Source organism: Anomaloglossus baeobatrachus, chromosome 6 (genome assembly GCF_048569485.1).
Source record: "Anomaloglossus baeobatrachus isolate aAnoBae1 chromosome 6, aAnoBae1.hap1, whole genome shotgun sequence".
In the NCBI taxonomy this organism is placed as follows: Eukaryota; Metazoa; Chordata; class Amphibia; order Anura; family Aromobatidae; genus Anomaloglossus; species Anomaloglossus baeobatrachus.
This window is the reverse complement of record NC_134358.1, coordinates 184,678,720-184,699,512: the sequence shown is the minus strand read 5'-3', so window position 1 is coordinate 184,699,512 and position 20,793 is coordinate 184,678,720. Positions and strand designations below refer to the sequence as shown.

The window sequence follows — 20,793 nt, the reverse complement described above, 5'->3', positions numbered from 1 at the left end:
ATAACTCCACCGAGTGCAGGATGTGATGTCATAACTCCTCCGAGTGCAGGACGTGATGTCATAACCCCACCGAGTGCAGGACGTGATGTCATAACCCCACCGAGTGCAGGACGTGATGTCATAACCACCGAGTGCAGGACGTGATGTCATAACTCCACTGTGTGCAGGACGTGATGTCATAACCCCACCGAGTGCAGGACGTGATGTCATAACTCCACCGAGTGCAGGACGTGATGTCATAACTCCACTGTGTGCTGGACGTGATGTCATAACCCCACTGTGTGCAGGACGTGATGTCATAACCCCACCGAGTGCAGGACGTGATGTCATAACCCCACTGTGTGCAGGACGTGATGTCATAACTCCACCGAGTGCAGGACGTGATGTCATAACCCCACCGAGTGCAGGACGTGATGTCATAACTCCACCTAGTGCAGGACGTGATGTCATAACTCCATTGTGTGCAGGACGTGATGTCATAACTCCACTGTGTGCAGGACGTGATGTCATAACCCCACTGTGTGCAGGACGTGATGTCATAACCCCACCGAGTGCAGGACGTGATGTCATAACCCCACCGAGTGCAGGACGTGATGTCATAACTCCACCGAGTGCAGGACGTGATGTCATAACTCCACTGTGTGCAGGACGTGATGTCATAACCCCACCGAGTGCAGGACGTGATGTCATAACCCCACCGAGTGCAGGACGTGATGTCATAACCCCACCGAGTGCAGGACGTGATGTCATAACCCCACCGAGTGCAGGACGTGATGTCATAACCCCACCGAGTGCAGGACGTGAGGTCATAACTCCACCATGTGCAGGACGTGATGTCATAACTCCACTGTGTGCAGGACGTGATGTCATAACTCCACTGTGTGCAGGACGTGATGTCATAACCCCACCGAGTGCAGGACGTGATGTCATAACCCCACCGAGTGCAGGACGTGATGTCATAACTCCACCGAGTGCAGGACGTGATGTCATAACTCCACCGAGTGCAGGACGTGATGTCATAACTCCACCGAGTGCAGGACGTGATGTCATAACTCCACCGAGTGCAGGACGTGATGTCATAACCCCACCGAGTGCAGGACGTGATGTCCTAACCCCACTGTGTGCAGGACGTGATGTCATAACTCCACCGAGTGCAGGACGTGATGTCATAACTCCACCGAGTGCAGGACGTGATGTCATAACTCCACCGAGTGCAGGACGTGAGGTCATAACTCCACCATGTGCAGGACGTGATGTCATAACCCCACCGTGTGCAGGACGTGATGTCATAACTCCACCGAGTGCAGGACGTGATGTCATAACCCCACCGAGTGCAGGACGTGATGTCATAACTCCACCGTGTGCAGGACGTGATGTCATAACTCCACCGAGTGCAGGACGTGATGTCATAACCCCACCGAGTGCAGGACGTGATGTCATAACTCCACCGAGTGCAGGACGTGATGTCATAACTCCACCGAGTGCAGGACGTGATGTCATAACTCCACTGTGTGCAGGACGTGATGTCATAACCCCACCGAGTGCAGGACGTGATGTCATAACCCCACCGAGTGCAGGACGTGATGTCATAACCCCACCGAGTGCAGGACGTGATGTCATAACCCCACCGAGTGCAGGACGTGATGTCATAACCCCACCGAGTGCAGGACGTGAGGTCATAACTCCACCATGTGCAGGACGTGATGTCATAACTCCACCGTGTGCAGGACGTGATGTCATAACTCCACTGTGTGCAGGACGTGATGTCATAACCCCACCGAGTGCAGGACGTGATGTCATAACCCCACCGAGTGCAGGACGTGATGTCATAACTCCACCGAGTGCAGGACGTGATGTCATAACTCCACCGAGTGCAGGACGTGATGTCATAACTCCACCGAGTGCAGGACGTGATGTCATAACCCCACCGAGTGCAGGACGTGATGTCATAACTCCACCGAGTGCAGGACGTGATGTCATAACTCCACCGAGTGCAGGACGTGATGTCATAACCCCACCGAGTGCAGGACGTGATGTGATAACTCCACCGTGTGCAGGACGTGATGTCATAACTCCACCGAGTGCAGGACGTGATGTCATAACCCCACCGAGTGCAGGACGTGATGTCATAACCCCACCGAGTGCAGGACGTGATGTCATAACCCCACCGAGTGCAGGACGTGATGTCATAACTCCACCGAGTGCAGGACGTGATGTCATAACCCCACCGAGTGCAGGACGTGATGTCATAACCCCACCGAGTGCAGGACGTGATGTCATAACTCCACCGAGTGCAGGACGTGATGTCATAACCCCACCGAGTGCAGGACGTGATGTCATAACTCCACCGTGTGCAGGACGTGATGTCATAACTCCACCGAGTGCAGGACGTGATGTCATAACCCCACCGAGTGCAGGACGTGATGTCATAACCCCACCGAGTGCAGAACGTGATGTCATAACCCCACTGTGTGCAGGACGTGATGTCATAACTCCACCGAGTGCAGGACGTGATGTCATAACCCCACCGAGTGCAGGACGTGATGTCATAACCCCACCGAGTGCAGGACGTGATGTCATAACCCCACCGAGTGCAGGACGTGATGTCATAACCCCACCGAGTGCAGGACGTGATGTCATAACCCCACCGAGTGCAGGATGTGATGTCATAACTCCACACTCGGCGGTGTCCTCCAGCAGTCAGTGAGCGGCAGGGTCGGCGGTGTCCTCCAGCAGTCAGTGAGCGGCAGGGTCGGGGGTGTCCTCCAGCAGTCAGTGAGCGGCAGGGTCGGTGGTGTCCTCCAGCAGTCAGTGAGCGGCAGGGTCGGTGGTGTCCTCCAGCAGTCAGTGAGCGGCAGGGTCGGCGGTGTCCTCCAGCAGTCAGTGAGCGGCAGGGTCGGTGGTGTCCTCCAGCAGTCAGTGAGCGGCAGGGTCGGTGGTGTCCTCCAGCAGTCAGTGAGTGGCAGGGTCGGGGGTGTCCTCCAGCAGTCAGTGAGTGGCAGGGCCGGCGGTGTCCTCCAGCAGTCAGTGAGCGGCAGGGTCGGTGGTGTCCTCCAGCAGTCAGTGAGCGGCAGGGCCGGCGGTGTCCTCCAGCAGTCAGTGAGCGGCAAGGTCGGTGGTGTCCTCCAGCAGTCAGTGAGCGGCAGGGTCGGCGGTGTCCTCCAGCAGTCAGTGAGCGGCAGGGTTGGGGGTGTCCTCCAGCAGTCAGTGAGTGGCAGGGTCGGGGGTGTCCTCCAGCAGTCAGTGAGTGGCAGGGTCGGCGGTGTCCTCCAGCAGTCAGTGAGCGGCAGGGTCGGTGGTGTCCTCCAGCAGTCAGTGAGCGGCAGGGTCGGTGGTGTCCTCCAGCAGTCAGTGAGCGGCAGGGTCGGTGGTGTCCTCCAGCAGTCAGTGAGCGGCAGGGTCGGTGGTGTCCTCCAGCAGTCAGTGAGCGGCAGGGTCGGGGGTGTCCTCCAGCAGTCAGTGAGCGGCAGGGTCGGGGGTGTCCTCCAGCAGTCAGTGAGCGGCAGGGTCGGTGGTGTCCTCCAGCAGTCAGTGAGCGGCAGGGTCGGTGGTGTCCTCCAGCAGCAGTCAGTGAGCGGCAGGGTCGGTGGTGTCCTCCAGCAGTCAGTGAGCGGCAGGGTCGGCGGTGTCCTCCAGCAGTCAGTGAGCGGCAGGGTCGGTGGTGTCCTCCAGCAGTCAGTGAGCGGCAGGGTCGGGGGTGTCCTCCAGCAGTCAGTGAGCGGCAGGGCCGGCGGTGTCCTCCAGCAGTCAGTGAGCGGCAGGGTCGGCGGTGTCCTCCAGCAGTCAGTGAGCGGCAGGGTCGGCGGTGTCCTCCAGCAGTCAGTGAGCGGCAGGGCCGGCGGTGTCCTCCAGCAGTCAGTGAGCGGCAGGGCCGGCGGTGTTCTCCAGCAGCAGTCAGTGAGCGGCAGGGTCGGCGGTGTCCTCCAGCAGCAGTCAGTGAGCGGCAGGGTCGGCGGTGTCCTCTAGCAGTCAGTGAGCGGCAGGGTCGGCGGTGTTCTCCAGCAGTCAGTGAGTGGCAGGGTCGGCGGTGTCCTCCAGCAGTCAGTGAGCGGCAGGGCCGGCGGTGTCCTCCAGCAGTCAGTGAGCGGCAGGGCCGGCGGTGTTCTCCAGCAGCAGTCAGTGAGCGGCAGGGTCGGCGGTGTCCTCCAGCAGTCAGTGAGTGGCAGGGTCGGCGGTGTCCTCCAGCAGTCAGTGAGCGGCAGGGTCGGTGGTGTCCTCCAGCAGTCAGTGAGCGGCAGGGTCGGCGGTGTCCTCCAGCAGTCAGTGAGTGGCAGGGTCGGCGGTGTCCTCCAGCAGTCAGTGAGCGGCAGGGTCGGCGGTGTTCTCCAGCAGTCAGTGAGTGGCAGGGTCGGCGGTGTCCTCCAGCAGCAGTCAGTGAGCGGCAGGGTCGGTGGTGTCCTCCAGCAGTCAGTGAGCGGCAGGGTCGGTGGTGTCCTCCAGCAGTCAGTGAGCGGCAGGGTCGGTGGTGTCCTCCAGCAGTCAGTGAGCGGCAGGGTCAGTGGTGTCCTCCAGCAGTCAGTGAGCGGCAGGGCCGGCGGTGTCCTCCAGCAGTCAGTGAGCGGCAAGGTCGGTGGTGTCCTCCAGCAGTCAGTGAGTGGCAGGGTCGGCGGTGTCCTCCAGCAGTCAGTGAGCGGCAGGGTCGGTGGTGTCCTCCAGCAGTCAGTGAGCGGCAGGGTCGGTGGTGTCCTCCAGCAGTCAGTGAGCGGCAGGGTCGGCGGTGTCCTCCAGCAGTCAGTGAGCGGCAGGGTTGGGGGTGTCCTCCAGCAGTCAGTGAGTGGCAGGGTCGGGGGTGTCCTCCAGCAGTCAGTGAGTGGCAGGGTCGGCGGTGTCCTCCAGCAGTCAGTGAGCGGCAGGGTCGGTGGTGTCCTCCAGCAGTCAGTGAGCGGCAGGGTCGGTGGTGTCCTCCAGCAGTCAGTGAGCGGCAGGGTCGGTGGTGTCCTCCAGCAGTCAGTGAGCGGCAGGGTCGGTGGTGTCCTCCAGCAGTCAGTGAGCGGCAGGGTCGGGGGTGTCCTCCAGCAGTCAGTGAGCGGCAGGGTCGGGGGTGTCCTCCAGCAGTCAGTGAGCGGCAGGGCCGGCGGTGTCCTCCAGCAGTCAGTGAGCGGCAGGGTCGGGGGTGTCCTCCAGCAGTCAGTGAGCGGCAGGGTCGGTGGTGTCCTCCAGCAGTCAGTGAGCGGCAGGGTCGGTGGTGTCCTCCAGCAGCAGTCAGTGAGCGGCAGGGTCGGTGGTGTCCTCCAGCAGTCAGTGAGCGGCAGGGTCGGTGGTGTCCTCCAGCAGTCAGTGAGCGGCAGGGTCGGGGGTGTCCTCCAGCAGTCAGTGAGCGGCAGGGCCGGCGGTGTCCTCCAGCAGTCAGTGAGCGGCAGGGTCGGCGGTGTCCTCCAGCAGTCAGTGAGCGGCAGGGTCGGCGGTGTCCTCCAGCAGTCAGTGAGCGGCAGGGCCGGCGGTGTCCTCCAGCAGTCAGTGAGCGGCAGGGTCGGGGGTGTCCTCCAGCAGTCAGTGAGCGGCAGGGTCGGTGGTGTCCTCCAGCAGTCAGTGAGCGGCAGGGTCGGTGGTGTCCTCCAGCAGCAGTCAGTGAGCGGCAGGGTCGGTGGTGTCCTCCAGCAGTCAGTGAGCGGCAGGGTCGGTGGTGTCCTCCAGCAGTCAGTGAGCGGCAGGGTCGGGGGTGTCCTCCAGCAGTCAGTGAGCGGCAGGGCCGGCGGTGTCCTCCAGCAGTCAGTGAGCGGCAGGGTCGGCGGTGTCCTCCAGCAGTCAGTGAGCGGCAGGGTCGGCGGTGTCCTCCAGCAGTCAGTGAGCGGCAGGGCCGGCGGTGTCCTCCAGCAGTCAGTGAGCGGCAGGGCCGGCGGTGTTCTCCAGCAGCAGTCAGTGAGCGGCAGGGTCGGCGGTGTCCTCCAGCAGCAGTCAGTGAGCGGCAGGGTCGGCGGTGTCCTCTAGCAGTCAGTGAGCGGCAGGGTCGGCGGTGTTCTCCAGCAGTCAGTGAGTGGCAGGGTCGGCGGTGTCCTCCAGCAGTCAGTGAGCGGCAGGGCCGGCGGTGTCCTCCAGCAGTCAGTGAGCGGCAGGGCCGGCGGTGTTCTCCAGCAGCAGTCAGTGAGCGGCAGGGTCGGCGGTGTCCTCCAGCAGTCAGTGAGTGGCAGGGTCGGCGGTGTCCTCCAGCAGTCAGTGAGCGGCAGGGTCGGTGGTGTCCTCCAGCAGTCAGTGAGCGGCAGGGTCGGCGGTGTCCTCCAGCAGTCAGTGAGTGGCAGGGTCGGCGGTGTCCTCCAGCAGTCAGTGAGCGGCAGGGTCGGCGGTGTTCTCCAGCAGTCAGTGAGTGGCAGGGTCGGCGGTGTCCTCCAGCAGCAGTCAGTGAGCGGCAGGGTCGGCGGTGTCCTCCAGCAGTCAGTGAGCGGCAGGGTCGGCGGTGTTCTCCAGCAGTCAGTGAGTGGCAGGGTCGGCGGTGTCCTCCAGCAGCAGTCAGTGAGTGGCAGGGTCGGCGGTGTCCTCCAGCAGTCAGTGAGCGGCAGGGTCGGCGGTGTTCTCCAGCAGTCAGTGAGTGGCAGGGTCGGCGGTGTCCTCCAGCAGTCAGTGAGCGGCAGGGTCGGTGGTGTCCTCCAGCAGTCAGTGAGCGGCAGGGTCGGCGGTGTCCTCCAGCAGTCAGTGAGCGGCAGGGTCGGCGGTGTCCTCCAGCAGTCAGTGAGTGGCAGGGTCGGCGGTGTTCTCCAGCAGTCAGTGAGTGGCGGGGCCGGCGGTGTTCTCCAGCAGTCAGTGAACGGCGGGGCCGGTAATTCCATCCGGTGCAGGACGTTCTCTCCAGCTCTTTACATATTCTGTGCAGCCGCCTCCTTGTCTCCAGCTCAGACCTGTCTGATGTCTCCACCGGCTGCCACCTGCGGTGAGTACCCTCCGCCTGCCCACACCTCACTGACAGCAAGCAGAGTGCTTACCGGAGACAGACGGGGACGAGTGTGATGTCACATGTGATGCATGATGTCACCAGCTGTCCCCACCAATCGTGTCCTCACATGGAGCAGATTCATTGCAGAATATTCGTGCCATCACCTGCATGGGTAATTGTGGCAGCAATCGGACGGTCGCAGCAGTCGGACGGTCGCAGCAGTCGGACGGTCGCAGCAGTCGGACGGTCGCAGCAGTCGGACGGTTGCAGCAGTCGCACGGTCGCAGCAGTCGCACGGTCGCAGCAGTCGCACGGTCGCAGCAGTCGCACGGTCGCAGCAGTCGGACGGTCGCAGCAATCTGCCGTCTTCACCATCGCTTCATCCATTCTCTATGGCATCGCTAGAGGTACCTATCACCCCACATTAACGGGGGAGGGGTCAGTGGGGTCCTTGTAGTCAGAGCCCTGTTCATAGCTTTGGTAAGGGCCACAGAGACCAGAGATCTGTTTTCCAGATTGATGGGGTCCCAGCAGCCAGAGCCCCATTTTCAAGGTCAGTGGGGGTCTCAGTGGTCAACACTTTATTCTCAGGATCGGTAAGAGGCTCAGCAATAACAGCCACATTCTAGAGGTCAGTAAGGGTCCTGGTGGTCAGAGATCTGTCTATAGATCAGTAAGGGTCCTGGTGGTCAGAGACCTGTTCTATAGATCAGTAAGGGTCCTGGTGGTCAGAGACCTGTTCTATAGATCAGTAAGGGTCCTGGTGGTCAGAGACCTGTTCTATAGATCAGTAAGGGTCCTGGTGGTCAGAGACCTGTTCTGTAGATCAGTAAGGGTGCTGGTGGTCAGAGACCTGTTCTATAGATCAGTAAGGGTCCTGGTGGTCAGAGACCTTTTCTATAGATCAGTAAGGGTCCTGGTGGTCAGAGACCTTTTCTATAGATCAGTAAGGGTCCTGGTGGTCAGAGACCTGTTCTATAGATCAGTAAGGGTCCTGGTGGTGAGAGACCTGTTCTATAGATCAGCAAGGGTGCTGGTGGTCAGAGACCTGTTCTATAGATCAGTAAGGGTCTTGGTGGTCAGAGATCTGTCTATAGATCAGTAAGGGTCCTGGTGGTCAGAGACCTGTTCTATAGATCAGTAAGGGTCCTGGTGGTCAGAGATCTGTCTATAGATCAGTAAGGGTCCTGGTGGTCAGAGACCTGTTCTATAGATCAGTAAGGGTGCTGGTGGTCAGAGACCTGTTCTATAAATCAGTAAGGGTCCTGGTGGTCAGAGACCTGTTCTATGGATCAGTAAGGGTGCTGGTGGTCAGAGACCTGTTCTATAGATCAGTAAGGGTCCTGGTGGTTAGAGACCTGTTCTATAGATCAGTAAGGGTCCTGGTGGACAGAGACCTGTTCTATAGATCAGTAAGGGTGCTGGTGGTCAGAGACCTGTTCTATAGATCAGTAAGGGTGCTGGTGGTCAGAGATCTGTCTATAGATCAGTAAGGGTCCTGGTGGTCAGAGACCTGTTCTATAGATCAGTAAGGGTCCTGGTGGTCAGAGACCTGTTCTATAGATCAGTAAGGGTCCTGGTGGTCAGAGACCTGTTCTATAGATCAGTAAGGGTCCTGGTGGTCAGAGACCTTTTCTATAGATCAGTAAGGGTGCTGGTGGTCAGAGACCTGTTCTATAGATCAGTAAGGGTGCTGGTGGTCAGAGACCTGTTCTTTAGATCAGTAAGGGTCCTGGTGGTCAGAGACCTGTTCTATAGATCAGTAAGGGTCCTGGTGGTCAGAGACCTGTTCTATAGATCAGTAAGGGTCCTGGTGGACAGAGACCTGTTCTATAGATCAGTAAGGGTGCTGGTGGTCAGAGACCTGTTCTTTAGATCAGTAAGGGTCCTGGTGGTCAGAGACCTGTTCTATAGATCAGTAAGGGTCCTGGTGGTCAGAGACCTGTTCTATAGATCAGTAAGGGTCCTGGTGGTCAGAGACCTGTTCTATAGATCAGTAAGGGTCCTGGTGGTCAGAGATTTGTTCTATAGATCAGTAAGGGTCCTGGTGGTCAGAGACCTGTTCTATAGATCAGTAAGGGTCCTGGTGGTCAGAGATTTGTTCTATAGATCAGTAAGGGTCCTGGTGGTCAGAGACCTGTTCTATAGATCAGTAAGGGTCCTGGTGGTCAGAGACCTGTTCTATAGATCAGTAAGGGTGCTGGTGGTCAGAGACCTGTTCTATAGATCAGTAAGGGTGCTGGTGGTCAGAGACCTGTTCTATAGATCAGTAAGGGTCCTGGTGGTCAGGGACCTGTTCTATAGATCAGTAAGGGTCCTGGTGGTCAGATACCTGTTCTATAGATCAGTAAGGGTCCTGGTGGTCAGAGACCTGTTCTATAGATCAGTAAGGGTCCTGGTGGTCAGAGACCTGTTCTATAGATCAGTAAGGGTCCTGGTGGTCAGAGACCTGTTCTATAGATCAGTAAGGGTCCTGGTGGTCAGAGACCTGTTCTATAGATCAGTAAGGGTCCTGGTGGTCAGAGACCTGTTCTATAGATCAGTAAGGGTCCTGGTGGTCAGAGATTTGTTCTATAGATCAGTAAGGGTGCTGGTGGTCAGAGACCTGTTCTATAGATCAGTAAGGGTGCTGGTGGTCAGAGATCTGTCTATAGATCAGTAAGGGTCCTGGTGGTCAGAGACCTGTTCTATAGATCAGTAAGGGTCCCGGTGGTCAGAGACCTGTTCTATAGATCAGTAAGGGTGCTGGTGGTCAGAGACCTGTTCTATAGATCAGTAAGGGTCCTGGTGGTCAGAGACCTTTTCTATAGATCAGTAAGGGTGCTGGTGGTCAGAGACCTGTTCTATAGATCAGTAAGGGTGCTGGTGGTTAGAGACCTGTTCTTTAGATCAGTAAGGGTCCTGGTGGTCAGAGACCTGTTCTATAGATCAGTAAGGGTCCTGGTGGTCAGAGACCTGTTCTATAGATCAGTAAGGGTCCTGGTGGTCAGAGACCTGTTCTTTAGATCAGTAAGGGTCCTGGTGGTCAGAGACCTGTTCTATAGATCAGTAAGGGTCCTGGTGGTCAGAGATTTGTTCTATAGATCAGTAAGGGTCCTGGTGGACAGAGACCTGTTCTATAGATCAGTAAGGGTGCTGGTGGTCAGAGACCTTTTCTATAGATCAGTAAGGGTGCTGGTGGTCAGAGACCTGTTCTTTAGATCAGTAAGGGTCCTGGTGGTCAGAGACCTTTTCTATAGATCAGTAAGGGTCCTGGTGGTCAGAGACCTGTTCTATAGATCAGTAAGGGTCCTGGTGGTCAGAGACCTGTTCTTTAGATCAGTAAGGGTCCTGGTGGTCAGAGACCTGTTCTATAGATCAGTAAGGGTCCTGGTGGTCAGAGACCTTTTCTATAGATCAGTAAGGGTGCTGGTGGTCAGAGACCTGTTCTATAGATCAGTAAGGGTGCTGGTGGTCAGAGACCTGTTCTTTAGATCAGTAAGGGTCCTGGTGGTCAGAGACCTTTTCTATAGATCAGTAAGGGTCCTGGTGGTCAGAGACCTGTTCTATAGATCAGTAAGGGTCCTGGTGGTCAGAGACCTTTTCTATAGATCAGTAAGGGTGCTGGTGGTCAGAGACCTGTTCTATAGATCAGTAAGGGTCCTGGTGGTCAGAGACCTGTTCTTTAGATCAGTAAGGGTCCTGGTGGTCAGAGACCTGTTCTATAGATCAGTAAGGGTCCTGGTGGTCAGAGACCTTTTCTATAGATCAGTAAGGGTGCTGGTGGTCAGAGACCTGTTCTATAGATCAGTAAGGGTCCTGGTGGTCAGAGATCTGTCTATAGATCAGTAAGGGTCCTGGTGGTCAGAGACCTGTTCTATAGATCAGTAAGGGTCCTGGTGGTCAGAGACCTGTTCTATAGATCAGTAAGGGTCCTGGTGGTCAGAGACCTGTTCTATAGATCAGTAAGGGTCCTGGTGGTCAGAGACCTGTTCTTTAGATCAGTAAGGGTGCTGGTGGTCAGAGACCTGTTCTATAGATCAGTAAGGGTCCTGGTGGTCAGAGACCTGTTCTATAGATCAGTAAGGGTCCTGGTGGTCAGAGACCTTTTCTATAGATCAGTAAGGGTGCTGGTGGTCAGAGACCTGTTCTATAGATCAGTAAGGGTCCTGGTGGTCAGAGACCTGTTCTTTAGATCAGTAAGGGTGCTGGTGGTCAGAGACCTGTTCTATAGATCAGTAAGGGTCCTGGTGGTCAGAGATTTGTTCTATAGATCAGTAAGGGTCCTGGTGGACAGAGACCTGTTCTATAGATCAGTAAGGGTGCTGGTGGTCAGAGACCTTTTCTATAGATCAGTAAGGGTGCTGGTGGTCAGAGACCTGTTCTATAGATCAGTAAGGGTGCTGGTGGTCAGAGACCTTTTCTATAGATCAGTAAGGGTCCTGGTGGTCAGAGACCTGTTCTATAGATCAGTAAGGGTCCTGGTGGTCAGAGACCTGTTCTATAGATCAGTAAGGGTCCTGGTGGTCAGAGATTTGTTCTATAGATCAGTAAGGGTCCTGGTGGTCAGAGACCTGTTCTATAGATCAGTAAGGGTCCTGGTGGTCAGAGACCTGTTCTATAGATCAGTAAGGGTCCTGGTGGTCAGAGACCTGTTCTATAGATCAGTAAAGGTGCTGGTGGTCAGAGACCTGTTCTATAGATCAGTAAGGGTCCTGGTGGTCAGAGCACTGCAGATCAGTAAGGGTCCTGGTGGTCAGAGCACTGCAGATCAGTAAGGGTCCTGGTGGTCAGAGCGCTGCAGATCAGTAAGGGTCCTGGTGGTCAGAACGCTGCAGATCAGTAAGGGTCCTGGTGGTCAGAGCGCTGCAGATCAGTAAGGGTCCTGGTGGTCAGAGCGCTGCAGATCAGTAAGGGTCCTGGTGGTCAGAGACCTGTTCTATAGATCAGTAAGGGTCCTGGTGGTCAGAGACCTGTTCTATAGATCAGTAAGGGTCCTGGTGGTCAGAGATTTGTTCTATAGATCAGTAAGGGTCCTGGTGGTCAGAGACCTGTTCTATAGATCAGTAAGGGTCCTGGTGGTCAGAGACCTGTTCTATAGATCAGTAAAGGTGCTGGTGGTCAGAGACCTGTTCTATAGATCAGTAAGGGTCCTGGTGGTCAGAGACCTGTTCTATAGATCAGTAAGGGTGCTGGTGGTCAGAGATCTGTCTATAGATCAGTAAGGGTCCTGGTGGTCAGAGACCTGTTCTATAGATCAGTAAGGGTCCTGGTGGTCAGAGACCTGTTCTATAGATCAGTAAGGGTCCTGGTGGTCAGAGACCTGTTCTATAGATCAGTAAGGGTCCTGGTGGTCCGAGACCTTTTCTATAGATCAGTAAGGGTGCTGGTGGTCAGAGACCTGTTCTTTAGATCAGTAAGGGTCCTGGTGGTCAGAGACCTGTTCTATAGATCAGTAAGGGTCCTGGTGGTCAGAGATTTGTTCTATAGATCAGTAAGGGTCCTGGTGGACAGAGACCTGTTCTATAGATCAGTAAGGGTGCTGGTGGTCAGAGACCTGTTCTTTAGATCAGTAAGGGTCCTGGTGGTCAGAGACCTGTTCTATAGATCAGTAAGGGTCCTGGTGGTCAGAGACCTGTTCTATAGATCAGTAAGGGTCCTGGTGGTCAGAGACCTGTTCTATAGATCAGTAAGGGTCCTGGTGGTCAGAGATTTGTTCTATAGATCAGTAAGGGTCCTGGTGGTCAGAGACCTGTTCTATAGATCAGTAAGGGTCCTGGTGGTCAGAGATTTGTTCTATAGATCAGTAAGGCTCCTGGTGGTCAGAGACCTGTTCTATAGATCAGTAAGGGTCCTGGTGGTCAGAGACCTGTTCTATAGATCAGTAAGGGTGCTGGTGGTCAGAGACCTGTTCTATAGATCAGTAAGGGTGCTGGTGGTCAGAGACCTGTTCTATAGATCAGTAAGGGTCCTGGTGGTCAGAGACCTGTTCTTTAGATCAGTAAGGGTCCTGGTGGTCAGAGACCTGTTCTATAGATCAGTAAGGGTCCTGGTGGTCAGAGATTTGTTCTATAGATCAGTAAGGGTGCTGGTGGTCAGAGACCTGTTCTATAGATCAGTAAGGGTCCTGGTGGTTAGAGACCTGTTCTATAGATCAGTAAGGGTCCTGGTGGTCAGAGACCTGTTCTATAGATCAGTAAGGGTCCTGGTGGTTAGAGACCTGTTCTATAGATCAGTAAGGGTCCTGGTGGTCAGAGACCTGTTCTATAGATCAGTAAGGGTCCTGGTGGTCAGAGACCTGTTCTATAGATCAGTAAGGGTGCTGGTGGTCAGAGACCTGTTCTATAGATCAGTAAGGGTCCTGGTGGTCAGAGACCTGTTCTATAGATCAGTAAGGGTCCTGGTGGTCAGAGACCTGTTCTATAGATCAGTAAGGGTCCTGGTGGTCAGAGACCTGTTCTATAGATCAGTAAGGGTCCTGGTGGTCAGAGACCTGTTCTATAGATCAGTAAGGGTCCTGGTGGTCAGAGACCTGTTCTATAGATCAGTAAGGGTCCTGGTGGTCAGAGACCTGTTCTATAGATCAGTAAGGGTCCTGGTGGTCAGAGACCTGTTCTATAGATCAGTAAGGGTCCTGGTGGTCAGAGACCTGTTCTATAGATCAGTAAGGGTCCTGGTGGTCAGAGATTTGTTCTATAGATCAGTAAGGGTGCTGGTGGTCAGAGACCTGTTCTATAGATCAGTAAGGGTGCTGGTGGTCAGAGATCTGTCTATAGATCAGTAAGGGTCCTGGTGGTCAGAGACCTGTTCTACAGATCAGTAAGGGTCCCGGTGGTCAGAGACCTGTTCTATAGATCAGTAAGGGTGCTGGTGGTCAGAGACCTGTTCTATAGATCAGTAAGGGTCCTGGTGGTCAGAGACCTTTTCTATAGATCAGTAAGGGTGCTGGTGGTCAGAGACCTGTTCTGTAGATCAGTAAGGGTGCTGGTGGTCAGAGACCTGTTCTTTAGATCAGTAAGGGTCCTGGTGGTCAGAGACCTGTTCTATAGATCAGTAAGGGTCCTTGTGGTCAGAGACCTGTTCTATAGATCAGTAAGGGTCCTGGTGGTCAGAGATTTGTTCTATAGATCAGTAAGGGTCCTGGTGGTCAGAGACCTGTTCTATAGATCAGTAAGGGTCCTGGTGGTCAGAGATTTGTTCTATAGATCAGTAAGGGTCCTGGTGGTCAGAGACCTGTTCTATAGATCAGTAAGGGTCCTGGTGGTCAGAGACCTGTTCTATAGATCAGTAAGGGTCCTGGTGGTCAGAGACCTGTTCTATAGATCAGTAAGGGTCCTGGTGGTCAGAGATTTGTTCTATAGATCAGTAAGGGTCCTGGTGGTCAGAGACCTGTTCTATAGATCAGTAAGGGTCCTGGTGGTCAGAGATTTGTTCTATAGATCAGTAAGGGTCCTGGTGGTCAGAGACCTGTTCTATAGATCAGTAAGGGTCCTGGTGGTCAGAGACCTGTTCTATAGATCAGTAAGGGTCCTGGTGGTCAGAGACCTGTTCTATAGATCAGTAAGGGTCCTGGTGGTCAGAGATTTGTTCTATAGATCAGTAAGGGTCCTGGTGGTCAGAGACCTGTTCTATAGATCAGTAAGGGTCCTGGTGGTCAGAGACCTGTTCTATAGATCAGTAAGGGTCCTGGTGGTCAGAGACCTGTTCTATAGATCAGTAAGGGTGCTGGTGGTCAGAGATCTGTCTATAGATCAGTAAGGGTCCTGGTGGTCAGAGACCTGTTCTATAGATCAGTAAGGGTCCTGGTGGTCAGAGACCTTTTCTATAGATCAGTAAGGGTGCTGGTGGTCATAGACCTGTTCTATAGATCAGTAAGGGTGCTGGTGGTCAGAGACCTGTTCTTTAGATCAGTAAGGGTCCTGGTGGTCAGAGACCTGTTCTATAGATCAGTAAGGGTCCTGGTGGTCAGAGATTTGTTCTATAGATCAGTAAGGGTCCTGGTGGACAGAGACCTGTTCTATAGATCAGTAAGGGTGCTGGTGGTCAGAGACCTTTTCTATAGATCAGTAAGGGTGCTGGTGGTCAGAGACCTGTTCTTTAGATCAGTAAGGGTCCTGGTGGTCAGAGACCTTTTCTATAGATCAGTAAGGGTCCTGGTGGTCAGAGACCTGTTCTATAGATCAGTAAGGGTCCTGGTGGTCAGAGACCTTTTCTATAGATCAGTAAGGGTGCTGGTGGTCAGAGACCTGTTCTATAGATCAGTAAGGGTCCTGGTGGTCAGAGATTTGTTCTATAGATCAGTAAGGGTCCTGGTGGACAGAGACCTGTTCTATAGATCAGTAAGGGTGCTGGTGGTCAGAGACCTTTTCTATAGATCAGTAAGGGTGCTGGTGGTCAGAGACCTGTTCTATAGATCAGTAAGGGTCCTGGTGGTCAGAGACCTTTTCTATAGATCAGTAAGGGTGCTGGTGGTCAGAGACCTGTTCTATAGATCAGTAAGGGTCCTGGTGGTCAGAGACCTGTTCTTTAGATCAGTAAGGGTGCTGGTGGTCAGAGACCTGTTCTATAGATCAGTAAGGGTGCTGGTGGTCAGAGACCTGTTCTTTAGATCAGTAAGGGTCCTGGTGGTCAGAGACCTGTTCTATAGATCAGTAAGGGTCCTGGTGGTCAGAGACCTTTTCTATAGATCAGTAAGGGTCCTGGTGGTCAGAGACCTGTTCTATAGATCAGTAAGGGTCCTGGTGGTCAGAGACCTTTTCTATAGATCAGTAAGGGTGCTGGTGGTCAGAGACCTGTTCTATAGATCAGTAAGGGTCCTGGTGGTCAGAGACCTGTTCTTTAGATCAGTAAGGGTCCTGGTGGTCAGAGACCTGTTCTATAGATCAGTAAGGGTCCTGGTGGTCAGAGACCTTTTCTATAGATCAGTAAGGGTGCTGGTGGTCAGAGACCTGTTCTATAGATCAGTAAGGGTCCTGGTGGTCAGAGACCTGTTCTTTAGATCAGTAAGGGTCCTGGTGGTCAGAGATCTGTCTATAGATCAGTAAGGGTGCTGGTGGTCAGAGACCTGTTCTATAGATCAGTAAGGGTGCTGGTGGTCAGAGACCTGTTCTTTAGATCAGTAAGGGTCCTGGTGGTCAGAGACCTTTTCTATAGATCAGTAAGGGTGCTGGTGGTCAGAGACCTGTTCTATAGATCAGTAAGGGTCCTGGTGGTCAGAGACCTGTTCTTTAGATCAGTAAGGGTGCTGGTGGTCAGAGACCTGTTCTATAGATCAGTAAGGGTCCTGGTGGTCAGAGACCTGTTCTATAGATCAGTAAGGGTCCTGGTGGTCAGAGACCTTTTCTATAGATCAGTAAGGGTCCTGGTGGACAGAGACCTGTTCTATAGATCAGTAAGGGTGCTGGTGGTCAGAGACCTTTTCTATAGATCAGTAAGGGTGCTGGTGGTCAGAGACCTGTTCTATAGATCAGTAAGGGTGCTGGTGGTCAGAGACCTTTTCTATAGATCAGTAAGGGTCCTGGTGGTCAGAGACCTGTTCTATAGATCAGTAAGGGTCCTGGTGGTCAGAGACCTGTTCTATAGATCAGTAAGGGTCCTGGTGGTCAGAGATTTGTTCTATAGATCAGTAAGGGTCCTGGTGGTCAGAGACCTGTTTTGTTCTATAGATCAGTAAGGGTCCTGGTGGTCAGAGACCTGTTCTATAGATCAGTAAGGGTCCTGGTGGTCAGAGACCTGTTCTATAGATCAGTAAAGGTGCTGGTGGTCAGAGACCTGTTCTATAGATCAGTAAGGGTCCTGGTGGTCAGAGCACTGCAGATCAGTAAGGGTCCTGGTGGTCAGAGCACTGCAGATCAGTAAGGGTCCTGGTGGTCAGAGCGCTGCAGATCAGTAAGGGTCCTGGTGGTCAGAGCGCTGCAGATCAGTAAGGGTCCTGGTGGTCAGAGCGCTGCAGATCAGTAAGGGTCCTGGTGGTCAGAGCGCTTCAGATCAGTAAGGGTCCTGGTGGTCAGAGATTTGTTCTATAGATCAGTAAGGGTCCTGGTGGTCAGAGACCTGTTCTATAGATCAGTAAGGGTCCTGGTGGTCAGAGACCTGTTCTATAGATCAGTAAAGGTGCTGGTGGTCAGAGACCTGTTCTATAGATCAGTAAGGGTCCTGGTGGTCAGAGCACTGCAGATCAGTAAGGGTCCTGGTGGTCAGAGCACTGCAGATCAGTAAGGGTCCTGGTGGTCAGAGCGCTGCAGATCAGTAAGGGTCCTGGTGGTCAGAGCGCTGCAGATCAGTAAGGGTCCTGGTGGTCAGAGCGCTGCAGATCAGTAAGGGTCCTGGTGGTCAGAGCGCTGCAGATCAGTAAGGGTCCTGGTGGTCAGAGCGCTGCAGATCAGTAAGGGTCCTGGTGGTCAGAGCGCTGCAGATCAGTAAGGGTCCTGGTGGTCAGAGCGCTGCAGATCAGTAAGGGTCCTGGTGGTCAGAGCGCTGCAGATCAGTAAGGGTCCTGGTGGTCAGAGCGCTGCAGATCAGTAAGGGTCCTTGTGGTCAGCGAGGTGTCCCTTCTGATTGTGGCTGATCCCTGCTGCGGGGCCGGGGCACCCTGTGGTCGGTGTATGTGGTGCGGTGTGTTCCTGGCGTCATGTCGGCACGGGGGGGGCGTCTTGTGCACAATGCCGCTCTATAGTGACACTGTGCTCACTGTTATCTCACTGCCGTCCTTACAAGCCCTGCACCTATAGATATAGTGTAGAGCGAGACCCCAGTATTACATCAGTAGATGCGATGGACCCCCCCGTACGCTGAGTGTGAGGAGCGGAGATGCAGCCGCCCGTACACGTTCTGTAATCACAGGAAGCTGCAGCCCTTCCCTCCGGAGCTGTCACTACATGTTCTGCTGTTTGGGTCACGAAGGTCTGTGCGTGTGAAACTCTGTGCCCTAAAAGAGCCCATGACACGAGCGTCCACTGACACCCCGAGACCCCACAATCACCGACGGGTACAGCCACACCGGGAGCCTGAAACCCACCACAAGACTGGTGTAAGTGATAAGAGTTTACTTCCTATAGTATACCCCAGAGCTGCACTCACTATTCTGCTGGTGCAGTCACTGTGTACATACATTACTGATCCTGAGTTACCTCCTGTATTATCCTCCAGAGCTGCACTCACTATTCTGCTGGTGCAGTCACTGTGTACATACATTACATTACTGATCCTGAGTTACATCCTGTATTATACTCCAGAGCTGCACTCACTATTCTGCTGGTGCAGTCACTGTGTACATACATCACTGATCCTGAGTTACCTCCTGTATTATCCTCCAGAGCTGCACTCACTATTCTGCTGGTGCAGTCACTGTGTACATACATCACTGATCCTGAGTTACCTCCTGTAGTATACTCCAGAGCTGCACTCACTATTCTGCTGGAGCAGTCACTGTGTACATACATTACATCACATGTCCTGTACTGATCTTGCATTGCACTCTTTATTGCTCTCCAGAGCTGCGCTCAGCATAGTGTTACTGTATTACTTTGTGTCTCCGGTGACTTGGTAAATAATCCATCAGTCTGGGATGCACAGTCCCGGTCTTTCCCGTCTCCTCTCAGATGAAGTGTCCAATCACATGAGTGTGCAATCAGTCATGTATCAGTAGGGGACGGTGTGTGGTGTCGTCCGTCTCCAGAGCTGCACTCATCCCCTGCACACTGAGGAATGAATGGTGAGCTTTCTCCTGTTCTGTGCCCCTCGGGTCAGTACTGATCTGCATATGATATTATTTACAGGGTATTGGTAGCTATGGACCTCAGTGACTTGTGGTCCCTGACTGACCCCTCACTGATGGTACAGAGCGGAGGACATGGAGGATATTTGGGCCTTGCCCCGAGATCATGTATTCACAAGAAAAGTACACTACACGGCCTGTGAGGGGCGAGACTGGCAGCATGAGGTGACCAGGAGACACACGACTGACTGTGACTATTACACCAGGGATGGGCAATTCATTTTCTTGATGGGCAACATGGGGGACCGAGACTTTCTTTTTTTGATGGCCTTCAGCTCAATTTGAGCCATGGCGACTTGATGGATCAACGCTCTGTAGGAAGATCTTGTGCAGCCTAGATAGGTCCACCAGGGTCTTCTCCACCTAGATAGGTCCACCAGGGTCCTCTTCGCTTAAATAGGTTCATCAGGGTCTTCCCTGCCTAGATAGGTCCACCAGGATCCTCTCTGCTTAAATAGGTCCACCAGGGCCCTCTCCGCCTAGTTCGTTCCACCAGAGTCCTCTCCGCCTAGATAGGTCGACCAGGGTTCTCTCCGGCTAGATAGATCCACCAGAGTCTGCTCTGCTTAGATACGTTCATCAGGGTTTTCCCTGCTTAGATAGGTCCACCAGGGTCCTCTCCGCCTAGTTCGTTCCACCAGAGTCCTCTCCGCCTGGATACGTCCACCAGGGTCCTCTCCGCCTAAATAGGTTCATCAGGGTCTTCCCTACTTTGATAGGTCCACCAGGGTCTTCTCCGCCTAGAAGTTCATCAGGGTCTTCCCTGCCTAGATAGGTCCACCAGGGTCTTCTCCGCCTAAATAGGTTAACCAGGGTCTTCTCCGCCTAAATAGGTTAACCAGGGTCCTCTCCGCCTAGATAGGTCCACCAGGGTCCTCTCCGCCTAGATAGGTCCACCAGGGTCTTCTCCACTGTTACTTTGATTGTATCAATCGGGTTGCTGCTCTTCCTCTTCTCCTTGTTCCTTCTATTCTTCTGGCCTTGATGTCCTTCTCCAGTGATTGCTCTCTTCGTGTGATGTATAGACGGATCATAGCTTGGTGAGCTTTCCTTCCAGTGACACGTCTGGCTTGATTTGTTCCAAATTGATTTGTATGTTCCTCTTGCCATCCGTGGTATTGATAAAATCCTTCTCCAACATCACATTTCAAAGGTGTTGATTCTTCTACTTTCTTGTTCCTTTATTGTCCAGGTTTTTCATCCATATATGACTTCAGAAAAGACCAGACTATGTATGAGCTGAGACCAGACTATGTAGGAGCCGTGCCTTTATCACCAGTGAAATGTTCCTGGATTTGAGGGCTTGTCCAGTGACTTCACTATTGATTTGCCCAGAGCTATTCTCCTCTTGTCTTCCGGTGTGGTCGCTGCATCTTGACTGACCATTGATCCGAGGAGGTTGAAGTCCTTTACAGCTTCCAGTTTGTCGCCGTCCATCTCCTGTGTGCTGTTGTACCTGGCAGCAGTCAGTATCGTTGTCTTCTTGGTACTGAGTAGGAGTCCCGTGTTGGAGCTTTCCAGCTTGACCCTCAGTAATAGTCCTTCATTCCATCTGCAGCGTTGCATCGTCTGCGTATGTAAGATTGTTGATGAGTCGTCCAGCAATTCTGATTCCTTCTATTTCGGCAAGTCCAGCCTTCCTGACAATAGCATCTGTATATAGATTGAAGAGAAATGGTGGCCGGACGCCGCCTTGTCTGGCGCCTCGCTCTGTAAACCATGCCATGTCACCGCGCTCCGATCGGACTGTGGCTTCTTGGTGGATGTAAAGGTTCCTGATGAGGCTCATCAGATGGTTCAGACCCAGATCCTTCATAGTTCCAAAGTTTCTGGTGATCACAGTCCCAGGCTTTGCTGTGGTCCTTTGCCATCATTCGTCTGACGTCAACAGGTACCGCTCTTCTCTGAATCCTTTGTGTTCCTCTGGCCGCTCCTCGTCACAATGGGGCTGGAGCCGTCTTTGTAGGATCTTCAGCAGTATTTTCTGAGAAGGCGCAGGTTACCATCTTACCAGCAGCAGACCTCTGTGTGAGAACCGCCTCGGCCCTGGAAGATGAAGCATCCACTTCCGGGAGGAGCTGCTCATTAATCTCCGGTCTATGCAGCACCAGAGCCAGAGAGAAGGCCTGGTGGAGGGCAAAAAAAGCACTGTCTGCTGCTGAAGTCCACATCT

At 53.8% G+C, this 20,793-nt stretch overlaps 1 protein-coding gene across 7 annotated transcripts in view; it reads left to right on the top strand.

The window, feature by feature from the left end:
* Positions 1 to 20,793, top strand: part of LOC142243052 (solute carrier family 66 member 2-like) — a 73,559-nt gene that overhangs the window by 26,812 nt on the left and 25,954 nt on the right. For 2 of the 7 annotated variants that reach the window (XM_075314584.1, XM_075314581.1), the window contains exon 3: positions 7,013 to 7,272. The exons of 4 other annotated variants lie outside the window; for them this stretch is intronic. The gene's annotated coding sequence lies outside the window, so the exon portion shown is untranslated. Of the gene's footprint in view, positions 1 to 7,012; positions 7,273 to 17,715; positions 17,874 to 20,793 lie in introns of those variants that run through there. One more of the 7 variants, XM_075314585.1, reaches the window with a different exon arrangement.